We start from the raw sequence: 15,575 nt of genomic DNA, 5'->3' as shown, positions 1-15,575 counted from the left end.
GTTTGAAGAGGTTGCCCCCAATCCAGGTGAAGGGGGAGCTCTTCCTCACAATCTTGATTTTCCCTTTGGAGGATAGATTCGGTGGGAACTGTGCAGATACCAAATAGTTTTCTATGTCAGCAAACCATGGAGAGATAACTGAAACGGAAAATAAGTGCTCATTTGGTAACTGATCATCAACCATTCCCTCTTCACCTGCAGGCAAAGTTAATCTGGACAAAAGTCTGCAACAACATTTTCCTTGCCAGGCTTATCAACAATAGTTAGATCAAACTATTGTAATAAAGGTAACCATCTAATAATATGGGCATTCACATCAAGTTTATTCATTAAATATTTGATTGCAGCATGGTCAGTATGTACAAATGTTTGATAGCCTATAATATAATGCCTAAATTTGTTCAATGAATCCACAATAGTCAGGAACTCCTTTTCGGTCACTGTGTAGTCCACTTCAACCTTTGACAGATTCTTACTGATAAAGTAAATGGCATAAGGAAATTTCTCATCTATCTGGCCTAAGGTTTCTCCTATGGCTTTGTGTGATGCATCAACATGAATATGAAAAGGAAGGGCCCAATTTGGGCCTCGGAGAATCGATGCAGTGGTTAACTTGTCCTTCAGGGTGTCTAGGGCCTCTTGACAACTTTTTGACCATACAAACTCGAAGTCTTTGGCCAACTTGATGAAGTCTTTTATAAACCTTCGGTAGTATCCAGCTAACCCTAGGAAACTTCTGACATCTCTCTGATTTTTTGGAGGTGGGGCCCTTTGGATGATATCTATTTTGTTTGGGTCCACCTGTAGTCCTTGCTAAGATATTGAATGACCTAGTGCGGTCCCTACAGCCATCAAGAACTCAAATTTCTTGGGATAAGAGACAGTTTCATTTCAATGCATTTTGAAAAACCTTACCTAAGCTGGACAGAGCCTCCTCGAAATCATCTCCATAAGGTGTGAAATCATCCATATAGATTTCTACCACATCATGGACTAACTCGGCAAAGATACTCAGGACTACTCTCCGAAAAGTGGTAGGAGCATTGCATAGACCAAAAGGAAGGACCCTATAGGTGAAATTACCCCAAATACAAGTGAAGGTGGTTTTATCTTGGTCTTCCATGCTGATCTGGATTTGATTGTACCCATTGAATCCATCTAGGAAAGAGAAAAACGTTTTCCCTGCCATGCCATCTAGCACTTGCTCGATGAAAGGTAGAGGGAAATGGTCCTTCTTTGTGGCTTTATTTAACTCCCTGTAATCGAAAAAAATCCTCCACTGAACATTTTATTTAGAACCAACACCAAAGGAGAGACCCACTCACTATCTGAGATAGGGTAAATGAATCCTGCATCTAGAAATTTTTGCATTTCTTCTTTGACTATATATTTAAGATTTGGATTCATCCTCCTTTGGGGTTGTCAGACTAGCTTGCAACCTTCCTTGATATAAATATGGTGAGTACACACCGAGGGGTTCACTCCCTTCATTTCTCGGTAGCTCCAGCAAAGGAATCCAGATGTTCCTTTAGCATGTTGCACAACTTTTCTTCTTGGACAATAGAAAGAGATGTTGTAGGAATTTACAGGGTAAGTTCCTCAGACAGAACACCAAAGGACACCGCTCACAAATAGATCACAGATCAATACACCAGTATTTTTGATGTGGTTAAAACCCTCAAAGAGGGAAACAGTCCATGGCCTGAGCCAATGTGGCCACTTCAGGAAATTTATTAATAAAAGAATGAAAAGTTACATAAGCTTCTCTCATGAACGGTTACCCTAGAAATGACCCTACATGCTCTTTAAATAGAGATCATGGACCAATCAGGTGTTAAGCCATATATCAAGTGTCATCAATGCCGAGGAGAGAATTAATTGTCGGATCACTACATATCGTGACCATCGGATTGTAAGTTACAAAAGTACATAGTAAAGAAACACACTTTACCTAACTCTACACTAGACCAAGTTATACTGAACGATTTCCTATGTGTCGGAATATCCTAACATCCCCCCTTAAGAACAACTTGGGATAGGATTGAAGGATGTACAAATATGACACAATAGGAGAAGGAAGGAGGCACTAGAGCCTATCCCCCCTTAGTGACAACTTCCTGAACTCCAACCATAAATCGATGTTTAGTAAACTTCGCCTCTATGAGAGCCTTTGTAAAGATGTCTGCAACTTGATCATTTGTTAAACAATATTGCACTTCAAGAACATGGTCATGAAAGAGATTTCTGATGAAGTGCATGTGAAGTTCAATGTGTTTTCTGTGCTGATGTTGGACTGGATCTTTGCATAGTTGAATGGCACTTTGATTATCACACCAAAGTGTAGTCGGATGCTACTGCTGAAAGCCAAACTCTGATAGGATCTGACAAAGCCACGGGGCTTCCTTGCTAGCTTCTACGGCACCACGATACTCTGCTTCTGCTGAAGAAAGAGAAATAGCACTTTGTTTCTTGCAAGCCCATGTAATAGGTCCTAAACCAAGAGTGAACACATAACCTGCAGTAGATTTCCGATCATCAAGGTCACCAGCCCAATCAGAATCAATGAAACCAACCAATAGAGGAAATGCTTCTGCACTGTAATGAATCCCAAACTGAGCTGTACCTCGAACATAGAAAAGTATTCTTTTAGCTACTTTCAAATGACTTTCATGTGGGTTTTGCATAAACTGAGCAAGAATGCCAACAGCGAAGGAAAGGTCAGGACGAGTATGGGTTAGATACAAAAGTTTTCCTACAAGTTGACAGTATAAGGTAGCATCAACTTCGGGGGAAGTACAAATGACTAAAAGTTTGGCTCTAGACTGAAAGGGAGAAGGGGCTAGCTTATAGTCTTCCATGTGAAAATGGCGTAGAATATCACAGGCATTCTTGGACTGGGAAAGGGAAATACCTTCCTTGGATTGCAAGACTTGAAGACCAAGAAAATAATGCAAGTGTCTTAAATCTGTCATTTCAAACTTATTTTTAAGGTTGGACTTCACATGGTTTATAAGGTTGGGATCACTACCAGTAAGGATAAGATCATCAACATAAATAACAAGAACGATAAGATACTTGCCCACTTTCTTGGTGTAGACAGCATGGTCAGAATGACACCTAGAAAAGCCAGATTCTAAAAGAAATCTATCCATTTTGGCATACCAAGCCCGCGGGGATTGCTTGAGACCAAAAAGGGATTTCTTAAGCCAACAAACAAGACTGGAGTCTGTTTGTATAAAGCCAGTAGGTTGTTCCATATAGATTTCTTCATGCAAGTCCCCATGCAAGAAGGCAGATTTAACATCGATCTGATGGACTTCCCATTTGAAAGAGGCAGCAAGGGAAATAACAAGGCATATAGAGTTCATTTTGGCAATAGGGGAAAAGGTTTTAGTATAGTCAATGCCTTCAACTTGTGAAAAACCCTTAGCAACAAGACGAGCTTTATATTTATCAACTTTTCCATCTTGTCCATACTTGGTTCTGTAAACCCATTTGCATCTAACAAGTTTTTGTCCCTTTGGAAGGGGAACAAGATCCCATGTATCATTTGCCAATAACGAACAATATTCTTCATTCATAGTTGCATCCCAATCTGGATGGCCTGAAGCTTCTGCAAAGGTGTCAAGATCATAATTAAATGAAGCTTGAGCAAGTAAAGAAGAGGCTCTATCGAATGAGAACATGTACGTCGTTGATCTGTAGGATCACCAGCAAGAGCACCTGCTGCATACCGAGTATCACGGACCCATTTTGGAATTTGAGGAGCTGAAGGAGGATCCTGAGAAGGTGGGGGAGGATTCTCATCCTCGCTATTGTTTGGTAGCAGATCCCCCCATAGCAATTTTTTGGGGCTTAAAGCCCAAGTTTTGGTCAATGTAATGTAAAGACCCCGCAAAATGCGGGCGCAGAGCATGAGAGTCTAGGGTTGTCCGCCCTAAAATAATGTAATTTAATGTAAAGTGTGTCTTCTACCCATGGTCCACGAACCATGGGATTATATAAATAGATCGAGGCTCTGTGTAAGAGGCAGTCTGGAGAGTTTTGAGAAGTAATAGATAGATGTGAAGGCATGGTTAGTAGATAGAGGTGAATTTGAAGTGTATTGGGTCATAGTAGTAGGTAGAGGCTCCATAGCTGAGTGAGCGGAGGCCTAGTAGAATCCACAGCTGTGTGCGTGGACCCCTGCAGCTGAGTGCATAGGGCAGAGTTGGGATTGTACTTGGATAGAGAATTAATAAAAGATAAGTTGATTATGAAATATTGTGTGTCTATTCTTCTGTTATATTTATGAATCTTTTTACAGTTTATGATTGCACGCACTTGTTATGAATGTTGAATGATTAATGAGAATATTTGGCCCACACAATTAAGTTAAGATATATAATAATAGCACAGTAAGGATAAAGGATCTAGAACAGCGCCTATTCGCACTCTTTACAGAGCTGCGCAGAAGCAGTTGCACAAGTTGTGAAGGAAAAACGGCTGCGCGAAGCAACGCAAACGAGCAGGTTTGGTTCACGAACTTCCTAGATTTCATCAAGACATCCCTAGGGTGCAGAAACTTGGTTCCAGCACCCTCCCATACTATCTTGGGTGAGACCTCAGTCCGCACACCGTAGACTATTGCCGAAAGTGCTGGTAGTTTCGAGATTTGTTTGACTAAATCACTTTTGAACCTAGGTCAGGCCCCAACAAGCCAACAAATGGTTCCGTTGTCGAGACCGGGATCTACCTAAGGGATGTCTGATGTCGTGCCACTGGAACCCAACAAAGAAGGAAATTGAAGAGTGGTTGTACAAGAAGATTCACGAGTTCGTGACACAGGAAAACAGAATTCCGTAAGTATCCGAGAAAAGGTGGCTAGATCACTACGTGTATACGGAAATCCACGAGATCTTCTTCACATCCTTTCCTTCTAAACTGTATGAGTGGATCGCGAGGCTAGCCGACAGCCAGGGAAGGTGTAAACTCGACTAACCGATAGTGTGGACTCTAGAATTAGTGTGCAGACTAGAGTCATTAGAAAATAAGATCGTGCAAGTTGTGGACCATTGGCTTGACTGGATAATAGGTGGATGTATCACTGAGTTTGCGATAGACACGACTGTAAGCTACAGCAAAGCAGAACAACGTTTTCTCGAGGGACCGCGAGGTAAGTACATTAAATCTTTGAATACCTAGATTAAGATGTTGTTATGTGAAAAGTGGGTTATGCGAATACATTAATGATTGGAACGACGCGGAGCGGAAAGATCTACAAAGGTAGCGGGGAATTAGGAAACAGTCCCTTAATTTCACCTTCGCGAGAGAGCGAGGAGGAGCTCGCTCGGGTCTCTCTGAGAAGTGCAGTCAGTTTGATAAGACAACGCATTCCGCAATTACCACCCCCACCCATGCCACCACTTGCTTCACCTCCTTCACCTCCATCTCCACCCACTCCACCTCCACCAACCCCGCAGTTCAGCATGGCGAGCGCGATCAAGCTACCCGTATTCAGAGGAGTAGGGAATGAGGATCCAAACCAGTTCTGGTTCATGGTAAGAGCAATGTGGGAAGCGCAAGGGGTCACAGATGACAACATTAAGAAGGCTACATTGGTGAGCGCGTTGTAGGATCGCACATTGACATGGTATATCAAGCACTCTAATGATCACCCAAATGCAGGAATAGCAAAGATCCAAAATGTGCTGAACAGAGAATTTAGTCGGCCGAAATTAGAGACATAGTCCATCATCGGGTTTAAGAAGGTCGGATGCTTCTAGGTGAGACCCCCTGGGATCTGGATCATAACTGAAGATTACGATCTGCAAGGCTAATATGATGCTCACAGATGCATAGCACTGCACATGGTTTTTGGCCGCTCTGACACCACAACTGAGGATGACGCTATCACAACAGAAACTTTCTACCCGGGTCAAAGCATTGGAAATGGTGATGATATTACATGAGACACCGATACAAGATCTGGGCTTGGGAGTTCAACAAATCCACACACAACTACAAAATCTCTGCCTGGAGATGGAGAGCTTGAAGCAGGATAGGGTACCATGGCTAGAGGTGCGCGAGGAAGTATGGTGCGTAAAATGCAAAGGCCAGGGCCATGACAAAGACCACTATCCAGTATTCGCAAACTACTTGGCAGGTAAGGGGCCAATGCCATTGAGACCGGAGGCACAGGCATGACCAAGTACGAAACCCATGTTATGGTGTGAAATCTTTCAGATAGGAGGAAAACACATGACGGATAATTCTCATTTGTTTTAGAAGTATACACAGACTCCACAACAATTGTTTTGTAATTTCTACAGGTTGGTAGGCCATGATGAGCACACTTGTCGCAGCTACAAGTTAATGATGGAGCAGAACCCAACCTATAGAATGCAAACAGAAATGCAAGGCCTCGACCCAGCTACAGGGATGGTGTGCTTTAGATTTCAGGGGTGAGATCGAGGACGAGGAGGAATGGGACCACGAAGGGGCTACAGACAGTTAATTTGTTACAATTACAGAGGACTAGGGCACTACGCATGTGATTGTACCAACCCGACTAGAATATCTTGTTCATATCGTGCTCAATTTGATCATGAAATGATAGATTATCCTACGTTGATCGCACAGATGCGTGAGAAAGGGGTACTCCAGCCTCCTCCGACTTAGAATATCCAAATGATGAGGTTTGAACCGTGCGAAGAAGACCCAAATGTGAACATGATGCTTAGAAGTGATACGACCACAGGGAAGGATAAGGGGAAGCAGCCCAAGGAAGATACATGGGTTCACAAGGCTCCTACAAAGGAACCTAAACGCGCGAAGGATACATTCATGGAAGCTAAGAAGAGCTTCACGGAGGCCTCTACTTCAGGTAGTAAGGATCAACCAGAGCTAGGGATGGATCCGTCTATGCTTACTACCTTTCTAGAGACATGCATGAAGTTCCAGTGCGATAATAAGGTAGTTAAGGGACTACAGGAATTGATCACTAGGTGTACAGGGTCAGGGGAACCGCGCATAGTCCAGAAATTGGGGAAGCATACACTTGGCACTAGAAGGGAGATGAGGTTGACTGCGCAGATTGGTGAGTATGAAGTAGATCAGGTCATCCTAGATCTAGGATCAGATGCGAATGTGTTACCGAAGCAAACATGGAATGCATGGTCAGGTCCGTGTTGCAGTGGTCCCCTATTCAATTACAAATGGCGAACCAAAAGAATATTTTTCCCATGGGGAGGTTGCAAGGGGTAACAGTCGATGTCGAAGGCGTGAGCACATAGACGGACTTTGAAGTAACAGAGATAGTTGATGACAGAAATCCCTATCTCGCATTGCTAGGAATAGACTGGGCCACTTATATGAATGGAGCTATCAACCTGAAGAAGTGGAAGATGATCTTTGAGAAAAAGTCCCTACGCGTAGTAGTCCTGTTAGACCCAGCCGAGGGAACACGTTACACTGAACCAGTGCGCGACGACCAAAGTGACGATGAGCTAGATTGTATTTACCAAATAACGGTGTGATACTAGGATCGGGTGAACCAAACTACAGAAGGGAGAATCTCGTGGGAGCGTGACAGCTCCTGTACTTCGGATTCAAATGAAGAAGTAGAACGCTGGAAAAACCGGTTGCATGAAGTGACAACATTGAATTGCAACATGATGATTAGATCATGGTGTTACCTGACGATAGAGGCAAGGGAATCGCCAACATATGATGGATTAACTGCAGTGGATGAATTCCTGGACAAATTTAAAAGTATAGTACCAGAACAGCAGTGGTACGGTGCACTGGAATGGGCGATGTGCACAACACCCGCATGATGGTGGAGTACACATTAGTAGACCATTGGCGCGAATGTAGGAGGCGAATGCGCTTACAGTTTGGAAGCCCCCAATGGCGAATGAGAGTCGGGCAGCCAGGATAAAGCAGCTTGCGTGCCCACCTGTGTTGATGGGTGCAAACATGTGTTGTGCAAGCACACCCCAGACTAAGGATCGAAAATCAGAACCAAACACAGTAGCAGGAAAAGCGACGTGCCCCACAAATATTCCATGTTGGAGCATTCAAAAAGATATTTGGAATCATGAACAAAGTTCACCATGCGATACGAACTAATTGGGACCTACGTGTACCAGCGGTTCGATGGGCCTATGAGGCCATGAGCAAAAACCTGAGCGTGGAAATGACCCCAACACTAACGAGAAGAGAGGAAAACATAAAAGCGGAGAAGAATCCCCATACAACAGCTCCCACAGTGGGGACAGCACACGAGGACCAGAACGAAGGGATTATGCAGCCATGCGAGGATGAACATATGTAGATTCAAGAAGCTATTCAGCGAGGGAACCTTGAGCTCTGCGAACTAGAAGAAGATCAGGTACGACTAAAGCATAAAAGCATGTTAATGGACGCAGAAATCATAAAACTGGAAACTAAAATCGTGCAAACATGTTGCATTGATAAAAGGATAAGACAAGATATGGGCAGCCATACCACCACATTAGAAGATTGTCGCTGAGAATTTATGGGGTTGTTACCATGGCTACGACCACACCTTATCAAACAAAGTAACCAGGGAAGCGCACCACATAAGGAAGAATGTGAGGCACTAACTGGCGCGATGGTAGCTAAGGAAGGCCCATGAATGGGGTTGGAAGGTGACTTGAAGCCTCGCACCAGTGGTGTGACCACCTGACTATCCATAGGAAGCCCAGTCTCAGCGCTCCAAGCAGTTGAAAGAGAGCGCGGGACTATAAAAGAGTTTGTATGGGAGCTGCGAGACACAAAAGCTGTGTGCAGGATCAGTATGACACACGGGTCATGTTCGCGCACAAGGGGCTGCGCTGCTACATAGGTATGCTGGAAAGTGATCATTGATGTCACTGTTCATGACAAGATGTCAAATTTACAGCAACGAGGAGCGAACGGCAAGCAATTAAGACATAAAGTCAGAACTAGATTTGGGACTATCTGCCGCCAATCTCGCATTAATGAGCCGAATATGGGGGGAACAGTCAAATTTGAATTCAAAAGGGCCTATAAATCACAAGTGGCTCTCCACTTAAAAACCCTTGGCATTCTGAGAATTTAGTTGTTGAGCTATCAATTGGGTATGAACTTGACGAATTTGGAGGTTGTGAGAGAAAGTCCATGGTTTGAAGCATTGCCAAAGGAGACACATGATTCCCTCATCATAATGATTTCAACAACCCAGGGAGCTACGCAGAGCTCTACACCACCAGTAGGGGATGCACCAGAAATCCCTAAATCACCTTGGATGCTGAGGCCCAAAAAGGATCCACAGGCAGTAGGACCGGTCCGTATGTCTCCGCGAAATCTGCAGTTCGGTAAACTGTCTATGGAAGACAAGGGCAAGACGGTTAATATTGAGACAGATGATGAGGATGAGAATCTTTAGGCCTTTATAGAAGATATTGAACCAGATGAAGAAGTGGAGGAAGACATTCAGCCAGTGCGCGCTGCAGCAATACTGCCCAAATATTTCCCCCCATGAAAAGGGAAAGCAAAAGTACCCAAGGACATGGATACCGTTAAGAGCACACTCGAAACCCCACTCCTCCTAGATGGAATTCTATTTGAGAGTTCAGTCCTGGGCCACATTCCCACGATGAAATTTGAAGATTGGGACCTCGTAAACAATGAAAATTTCCCACATTTGGAGACTAGCCAACTTATGAAACAAAGCAAGGAGGGGTTAGTTACAGTGCTACAGCCACGGAAATGACTGTGTGGGGTGGAGGAGGCCGGGCTACTCCACCTTCTTTGGATTCCACACTTTCACCAGGCACCAATCATGATATTCGTAATCAGGCAACTGCTTTGCCTAGTTCATGATGGGTACTTGTGGCTGGAGGAGCCGATTCCCATTACGGCGGACCTTATCCATAGGATTTCTTGCCTTCATTGTATGGGAAGGGACCCCATGGAAATAGCTGGCCAAAACGGTGACTTGGCAATTGCAGAAGCCATGAAGAAGAAATACAGGTTAGAGAATAAGCAAAGGGGCTATGTCGTTACTAGCACTCAAGACAAAGGGGTGCGCGTAGCCACCCAGCTGCTGGCAGGAAAAGTGATGAGAAAATGTTGCGGCAATGTGGTACCAGCAACGGTCATCTCACTGGCCGAACAATGTGCCGAGGGCATACAATTCAACTGGGCACAGTTCCTCTGCGAGAATTTCCTAACGAACTGCAAGGAGGCTCAGGAGCAGGGTAAGACCTTCCACTACGCGTGGTTGCCCTTATCCATCTTGTTGGTTGCAGGGGAATTGCTAGAGGACAGTCATTTTCCTCCTCTTGACTAGGACTTGCCAGAGGCAGCGAAATATGTGTCGCTCTGGGCGACAAGGCACGCCATGCACATCTGCGAGATCAAAATCTTCTAGATACTCATGGACGTAAGCATACGAATGTGGATGCACAAATGGTTGAAACAATCCCCCACGGTATACGACAGTCTGCGGAGATTTTCAGACTTTAAATCAGATATGCACAATGTGTGTATCAAGGTGCAGAAAGATCCAGATCAGAACTAGACCAAACTCCCGTTCATCGCAATTGATGATGCTGTTTTCACGATGCTCGACTCATCGCCACTTGAATGGTGTGCCCTGGATCTGGCAGCGCATGATGAGGAAGTGATACAAAGACAGAAGGATGCCGCCAAGCTGCTGGCACAATAGAAGCAGAACGAGCAGCTCGCCGAGGAGGTAAGGGATTCCCGCGAGGCAGTGAAGGCCGCCGCAAAGTAGACCAAGGCTGCTGAAAAAATAGTAGTAGCTGGGGCCACCACGATGCATGGGGAAAGATGCCTGGACCTAACCATAGAACATGGCACAGATGATACGGTAGAAGGCCTGAACCCAAGCACCACCTCTACATAATTGAAACGGTCACGCGGTATGGAACGAACAGGACCACGGAAGAAGACCAAGGCTTCCAAATTGGATGGGGAGCCGATTACACTGACAGAGGGTGATCTATATGACATCAATGACACGGTTCGCGAGATCACTAGGAAGGCACTCCAAGAAGCAATGATAGAGCAGCAGAAAGTGTTGGGGGCACTCAGGGCACAACTGCAGGGACTTCAGGTGCGACTCCCACAAGAAGGAACGGTAGTCATCTACGGTCTTACGAGAGCATAGGCAACAGAGAAATTATTGTGGGCAAAAATGGCCAACACTGTCACACTGTTGGAAGGAGCACTGACAACAAACAACATGGAGGATAGAGCCGCAGTAGGACAAATGAAGGGACTCGGCCTAAACTTGGCTACCCTTCCACGGGATATTTTATACAAGCTACAGGATGGAGCAACGACAGAACTCTGTGCTAGGGAGGGACACACAATGAAATGCTAAGTGAACAATGAATCAACATCAAATAGATTAGCCCGCAACGTGATGAAGTGGTGGCTCAGAACCAGCAGTTGGAGCAGATCGTAGAGGAAGCATGTCGCCGCGTCCCAGAACTGGAAACTGTGACAGATTTGCTAGTAGGAGTGTGGATCCACAAATTAGCCAGTGGATTCCGTGAGGCAAAGGAGGAAGCAATGAGGATCCAGCTGGACCTCAACCTGTAGATTGAGGAACCGCGGCTGAAGGCGCAGCCCTCTACACCCCCAAAAGTTAGAGAGTAGCACCACCGCACAATTCAATCGGGGTTGGAAGCAATAGAGCGTGCCATACAAGATTGCACGGGCTTGTTGGATCAGTCACTCTTCACGCTAACCTCATTGCAGGAAGATCCAACTATATAGCATCTAGAGACAGAAGCACGACAGTTGCAGCAGGCATATGACAATGTTTGAGGGACCACATAGACGGTCGCCCTTACTCAGCGACTGGCCAAGATGAAGGAGGCCCAGGCTCTAAAGGAACAAGTGGATGCCGCATGTCAGAAAGAAGCAGTGCTTAAAGCACGCATCCAGCCTTGGCTCGAGGAAGCATTCATGGTCACCGCCAAGATCGAGGGAAAGTTGGCACAGATGCAGGGCATATATGTGATCAAGCAAGGAGATGGCCCTGTCAACGACGCATTGGAGATACGCGCACAACTGGTATAGAGGAAAATGAAAGAATGTGTTATGGACTTAGGTAGAGCACAGAAGTTGTTGGATGGACTCCAAGCGAAGATCACCACACCAGCTGAGTGACTCGGGACGAGTCATGATGATTGTGTTGGGGGCCTGTTGGGCAGTGGATCCCCCCATAGAAAGTTTTTTGGGCTTAAAGCCCAAATTTTGGTCAATGTAATGTAAAGACCCCGCAAAATGCGGGCGCAGAGCGTGAGATTCTAGGGTTGTCCACCCTAAAATAATGTAAATTTAATGTAAAGTGTGTCGTCCTACCCATGGTCCGCGGACCATGGGATTGTATAAATAGAGCGAGGCTCTAAGTATAAGAGGCAGTCTGGATAGTTTTGAGAAGTAATAGATAGATGCAAAGGCATGGTTAGAATATAGAGGTAAATCTGAAGTGTATTGGGTCGTAATAGTAGGTAGAGTCTCCGCAGCTGAGTGCACGGAGGCCTAGTAGACTCCACAGCTATGTGCGCGGACTCCTGCAACTAAGTGCGCAGGGCGGAGTTGGGATTGTACTTGGACAGAGAATTAATAAAAGATAAGTTGATTCCGAAATATTGTGTGTGTATGCTTCTATTATATTTATGTGTCTCTTTATAGTTTATGATTGCGCGCACTTGTTATGAATGTTGAATGATTAATCAAAATATTGGGCCCACACAATTAAGTTAAGATATATAATAATAGCACAGTAAGGGTAAAGGATCTAGAACAGTTCCTCTTCGCGCTCTTTACAGAGTTGCACGGAAATAGTTGCACAAGCTGCGAAGGACAAACGACTGTGTAGAGCAGTGCAAGCGCGTAGTTTCGGTTCGCGAACTTCCTAGATTTCATCAAGACATACCTAGGGTGCGGAAACCTAGTTCCAGCACCCTCCCATACTACCTTGGGTGAGACCTCAATCCGTGCACCACGGACTATTGCCGAAAGGGCCGGTAGTTTCAGGATTTGTTTTGCTAAATCATTTCTGAACTTGGGTCAGTGCCCAACAAGCCAATAACTGTCATCATCTAAAGAAAAAATATTTTCAGAAGTAGAAGGGATATAGAGAGGTGGCACATCTGCCGAACTAGGCTCGTATGTTGATATATTTTCAGCAAACTTTACATCTCTTCTAATGATAACATTTTTGGACTTAAGTGGAATAAGTCTGTATCCTTTGACATCTTCAGAATATCCAACAAAAATACATTTTTCACTCTTAGGTTCTAAAGCTTTATGTTTCTCATCTGGAATATGGGCCCATGCTTCACTTCCAAAAACACAAAAGTGACTTACATCTGGTTTAATTGAGCTCCATGCTTCTTCTGGAGTGATATTCTTTAAAACCTTAGTAGAAGTGTGATTTATTATGTAATTTTCACAGGTAATTGCTTCTGCCCAAAATTTAAGACTAAGTCCTTTAGATTGAAGCATAAAATTAGTCATTTCCTTTAAGGTGTGATTCTTCCTTTCAGCTACACCATTTTGTTGTGGAGTATATGGAACAGTATGTTGCATTTGAATTCCATTCTCAGTGCAAAAGTTGATGAATTTGTTGTTAACATATTCTCCGCCATTATCAGATCTTAGCTTAGGAATTTGATGTCCAGATTATTTTTCAACAAATGCCTTAAAGGCCAAGAACATGTTAAATACTTCACTCTTGAGTTTTAAGAAGTATACCCAAGTGCATCTATAGAAATCATCAATGAAAGTTAAGAAATACTTGTAGCCATAGAATGAAACAACTGGAAGTGGACCACATAAATCACTATGCACAAGCTATAAAGGGGTTGAGGCGTGCCAAGATGCACATTTTTCAAAACTTTCCCGATGATGTTTTCTGAGTACACATCTAGAACAAACACCATCTCTTCAAGATACCATTGGAAGACCTGTCACCATATTTTCTTTACATAGATTCTGAAGGGAGCGATAGTTTAAGTGACCAAATCGCTCATGCCAAAGTTTGCTCACTTCATCATTATGAGCAACAAATACCGAGGGAATATTTGATGACCCAAAGTTGTTAAACTTAAACAACCTTGTAGAGTCATCAGCAATGATAGTAGCTAAAATCTGTCTAGGATCTCTTAGGTCCTTAATTACAACACCGTGAGGTGAAAATTCAACGACTTTACCTTCACCTAAATGAGTTATCTGATATACAAATAGAAGGTTGCAGGATAAGGTTGGAACACATAATACATCATTAAATTGACCATTGTCTATCTGAACAGTTCCAATCCCTACAACACTAGGATATCTATCATCACCAACATATATATTTTTGGTGTTACAATCATTTAAAGAAGAAAACATGGCTTTGTTTTTGGCCATGTGATAAGAAGCTCCAGAATCAATGAGCCACTCACGAGAATGAGAAGAAGAAGATACATTTATTGCATATCCAGACCGAGATGTTTGAAAACCACATGCAGAAAGTGTTATTCCTAAAGATAAAGTTGAATTTGAAGAGTGCTCCAAATGGATGTTATGCTTCTTCACTGCTGCTTCCAAGGATCCCATCTTCTTAAAGCATTTGGATTCTAAGTGGCCATCTCGATTACAGAAGTGGCAATTTCTATCAGTCTTCATCACTTTGTTTTTATTTGTCTTATCATTTTGATGAAATGATTTTTCATTTTGAGACTGAAATTGCTTAGGACCCTTGTTTGGTTTAGGACCATTCTTTTTAGGATACGACTTCTTAGGATTCTTTGAATTTGGTTGCTGCTGGGTGGCTAAGGCTTTCTTAGAAGAGTTTCCAAGATTAAGAAGACCAAGATGTAAGAGTTTTTCTTGTTATCTTATTAAAGAATCACAAAAGGCATCAAAGTAAGTGGACTTGTAGTCTTGTCCTTGAGAAATGAAGGTTTCTCTTGCAGAATGGAAGGTGGAAACAAACACAAAGTAGGCTGGTCCAAACTTAGTAAGAATGGAATAGATAAGGTTACCATCTTCTTTCTTAACCTTAACACCTTCCAAGAGAAGTCTAAGGGTCTTGAACTTGGACAAAAAATCTTCAATGAAAGAAAAATTATTGGGGTCCAATGTAAACAACTCATTTACAAGTTGATGGGCTCTAATTTCATTTTTAATTCCAAAAACTTTAGTGATATGTTTCATTGCTTCATTAGGAGTATCAAGTTCTGTGATATGGAATCTAAGGTCTAAAGAAATAGACATCCCTATCAACCCACGTGCTTGATCTTGCCTATTTTCCCATTTGGCTGCCTTATCTTCATCTTTTGGTTTGGTTTCTTGGCCTAAGGCTATTCTATAAAGACATTTACTTCTAAGAAAATCCACAATGTAGGACCACCATTAGAAGTAGTTGGTGCTGTCAAGAATAACTTGGCATGAACTTTCCATTTTGACAAAAAATGAAGCTATAGACGCTGAAATTAAGTGTTCCAATGGAATGATCTTGAAAAATTAGGCTGATTAAAAAAAACAGCTCTGAAAACGGCTTTCGGATGAAGAAGTTA

Source organism: Pinus tabuliformis, chromosome 7 (genome assembly GCF_031772625.1).
Source record: "Pinus tabuliformis cultivar Carrire ecotype Pingquan chromosome 7, CPIR1, whole genome shotgun sequence".
Taxonomy (NCBI): Eukaryota; Viridiplantae; Streptophyta; class Pinopsida; order Pinales; family Pinaceae; genus Pinus; species Pinus tabuliformis.
Note: the sequence above shows the minus strand (reverse complement) of the source record.